Source organism: Octopus bimaculoides, chromosome 6, assembly GCF_001194135.2.
Source record: "Octopus bimaculoides isolate UCB-OBI-ISO-001 chromosome 6, ASM119413v2, whole genome shotgun sequence".
Taxonomy (NCBI): Eukaryota; Metazoa; Mollusca; class Cephalopoda; order Octopoda; family Octopodidae; genus Octopus; species Octopus bimaculoides.
The window spans coordinates 47,763,644-47,767,392 of record NC_068986.1 but is presented as its reverse complement, the minus strand read 5'-3'; positions in this window follow the sequence as shown (position 1 = coordinate 47,767,392).

The window sequence follows — 3,749 nt, the reverse complement described above, 5'->3', positions numbered from 1 at the left end:
ATATATATATATATATATATATACACACACACAGAACCACGCTAATAGCTTAGGAGTGAAATTTTGGGAAGTATCGATCATGGAGTATCTGTAATTGCTGACAACCCCTAAAACTATGACAGTTTCAGGAAATTTTGTATGCATAACACTTGGAACTTCAGAAGGGTCTGCACATAACCATCTGTCATTTCTTTTGTTAACTTTTTCCTCGTTTGAGAAAAACCAAATCAAATCTTCTGCTGGATTTTTAAATTTGTTTAAGAGCCTTTTAAATCTTATGTAGTGATTTTCTTCTGCTTTTTTTCTGACAAATTGACCTTTCCTTATCATATAAGTTTTATATCTGATGTCTTTGTGGACCACATTTCTGACTGTTCCTTCTGACACATGGAGATCTTTTGCAACTGATCTTATGGACTTTCTGGGATTGTAATCAATCGTCTGTTGAACTTGCTGGATAAATTCAGGTGTTCTGAAGATTTCAGGGCGTTTAGAATGCTTTTTATGCTTTGATACTGGTGATACGTTTCCATCTTCAGTCTCTAGCTCCGTACAAACTTTGTAGACGAAAGATCTGGCAAGTTTTAAAAATCAAAATATTTCTAAATCATTATGCTCAGTGTTTATAACCACAATAACAGCATATATCTTTATTTCTTGAGTAATCTGAGGGTCTGCCATTATTATTTTCTGAAACAAAGATTATACAGAGTTAGCAAAGATGTAGCAATGACCCAAAAAGGGTATGTCCTCAAATATGTTTCGCACCTTGTATATATACATACAGGTTAAAGTAGAAAGGAAAGGCAAGCAATTTACCAAGACTTGACAAAGACATTTAATTTAATTTAATTTAGCTATATAATGAAAGATAGACATAACCTATGATAGCTGTTTCTAGGATATCCCAACTATTACAACATCATATCGAGTGAAGATTCCATAATCTGAGTATCCTGTCATCCGAGTGGCATAGCTTAAACATATGTAACAATGGAAGAAAGTTCCTCATTTATGATAGTTGTGTACCACTCGCTGTACTGATTAGTATATATCCAATACAAAACTCTTAACTGCCTGTCTTTCCCCCACCACAATGTACTGTATTTATTCCTCCTCTCATTATTTGCCAAATTTTGGGACCCATCCATTTCCCCTCGGTATGGATTACTATTTAAACGTTCTCTCTCATCATGGATTTACATAAGGAATACTCGATCTAACTGGATTTACTTTGATTTCTCCTGCATTTCTGGACATAATGAGCCACAACAACTATCATTAACGAGGAGCTTCCTTCCTCTGTTACATATGTTTAACCTATCTTTCTTCGATGACGGGAAAAAGTTAGAATAAATGTTTATGTCAAGTCTTGCCAAATTGTTTGCCTTTCCATTTTAACTTTAACCTATACTTACTGACTCAAGGGTAAGCCACTTCTAGTTGTTTTGAATAAAGCAGTCACAAAATCACAACTTCAACTGCTATTCAAACCGGAATTTTATTGGCATATCTATATGAGTACCCAGAACGCATACAGACTGGTTCGAGTCACCCTGACGAAAACTCCTTGTATCTCTTATATGTATATATATGTGTGTGTGTGTGTGTGTGTGTGTGCGTGTGTGTGTGTGTGTGTGTGTGTGTGTGTGTGTGTGTTTCGATTTGTATGTGTGTGTATGTATGCATGTAATTATTCAGTTTTATTTCAAGATTTCTTGCCAGAAGAGAAAAAGCCGGTTCCTAAGCTAGATCAAAGACTCCTTCATTGGAATTTCAACATCAACAACAGGGTATTTTTGTATGCATGTATGTATGTATATGTGCAGAATTGTATTTTTTATGTATGCCTTCTCATGCATATACTTGCATATCTAGACATGCTCATGTATATTTAAATGATAAACTGGAAAGTTTTATAGATTTGAACAGTTCCAGTGATGGATTGGATCTGTAGTCTTCGAATCAGCTTTCTCCTTTCAGGTTTTGAGAAGCCTAATTTCTCAAAATTGATACGTATGTATGTATGTATGTATGTATGTATGTATGTATGTATGTATGTATATGAAGTATCGATATTGTGTATCTGCCAATCATTAAAAAAGACCTTTAATTCAAAATTGGTATTTGTATTTTTTTACCTACGTAAAATGTTTACGAAATTAAGCTGTGTGTGTGTGTGTGTGTGTGTGTGTGTGTGTGTGATATACTTCGTTATTGTGTAGACTGAGTGCTCCAGGTATAAACGCTATGTAAATTAACGATTTCATTTCCCTGTAGCCACTAGATTTGATGTATATATAAACAGAGCGGGTATTCATTTCTCTGAGATTGGTCGAGTGATATAGACACCATTGATGAAATTCCAATAAGGGTCAAAAATTGATTTCGGCTGTCCATCATCTTTTCCTATCTACAAGGAAATAGGTAAAATTAACATATTTGTATGTCTACAACATAGGTTTACATATGTCACATCATATCCTGATACTGAGTAGAATGGCTCGCCGTTGACAGGCCACTAATATTATTTAAACTGATAAACGGTAATGGTAGGTAATTTAATAGCTCCAATTCTCAATAAATATTAAATCTAATATGTATATAAACAGAAAGGCTATTCATTAATCTGGGATTGGTTAAGTAATATATACACCTAGAAGAATCAAAACGCAGCTTAATCTTCTTTTGTTCCAGTCTACAAAGAAATAAGTAAAATCGACATGTTGGTGCTCGTGTTGGTATGTCTACTACGTAAGCTTACATATATATATGTACATATACATACATACATACATACATGTGTGTGTGTGTGTGTGTGTGTGTGTATAAACAGACACTCCGTCGGTTAGGTCGACCAGGTTTACAGTTGATCCGATCAACGGGATTGCCTGCTGAGCACCTCACAGACACGTGTACCCTTAACGTGGTTATCAGGGAGATTCAGCGTGACACAGAATGTGACAAGGCTGGCTTTTTGAAATACTGGTACTACTCATTTTTGACAGCTGAGTGGACTGCAGTTACGTGAAAAGCCAAATGCCTTCTCTCTCTATATATACCTGCTTTTTTAGGAAAAGTTTGATATATTAGTGAACGCTCAACAGCGTGAGAGAGCATAGAGTTTAAAGTTGTAGTTGAGAAACAATTAGCTCAAATGGAGGGCTAGAAGCCATGTGAATATTGAATAAGAGTCACCTGTATCATTATGACTCTCACCAGCTGTCAAATGCCGACATCATGACTGCTACTCAATGCTCTGTGGTCATTGTAAAGGCTGCATTGTAAAGGAGTCATGGAGCAGCTGCAACGGAGACTACCAAATTGTAGTTAGCAAGAAGGGACACAGCGGGCATTCTGATCGAGTCCACCGGCCGGATTTCATCTTTGAACAGGGCATGCAGCTATGTAAAGCTGTTGGATACAGTAATCAATCACAGGCTGAAGAGGATTGCAGCTGGAAGGCTATGCATGTAGCACAGGAATCGGCTCGTAGCCATACCTCCGAAAAGAATCTGAAGTGATTGTCAGAAAATTTCTACGACTTCACCATCTCCAAATTCTGGCCTAATTTCTCGGATTGTAATCACATGGATCACAATGTGTGGAGCACGGTTGAGAAAGACATCGACCGCTCTACCTGCAACACCGAGGCCGAACTGGTGGCCCGGATTAAGAGTATGTTTCAGGATCTTCCCAGAGACGCAGTGAAGAATGCATGCGCCAGATTTTGGAGCCGTTTTCAGACA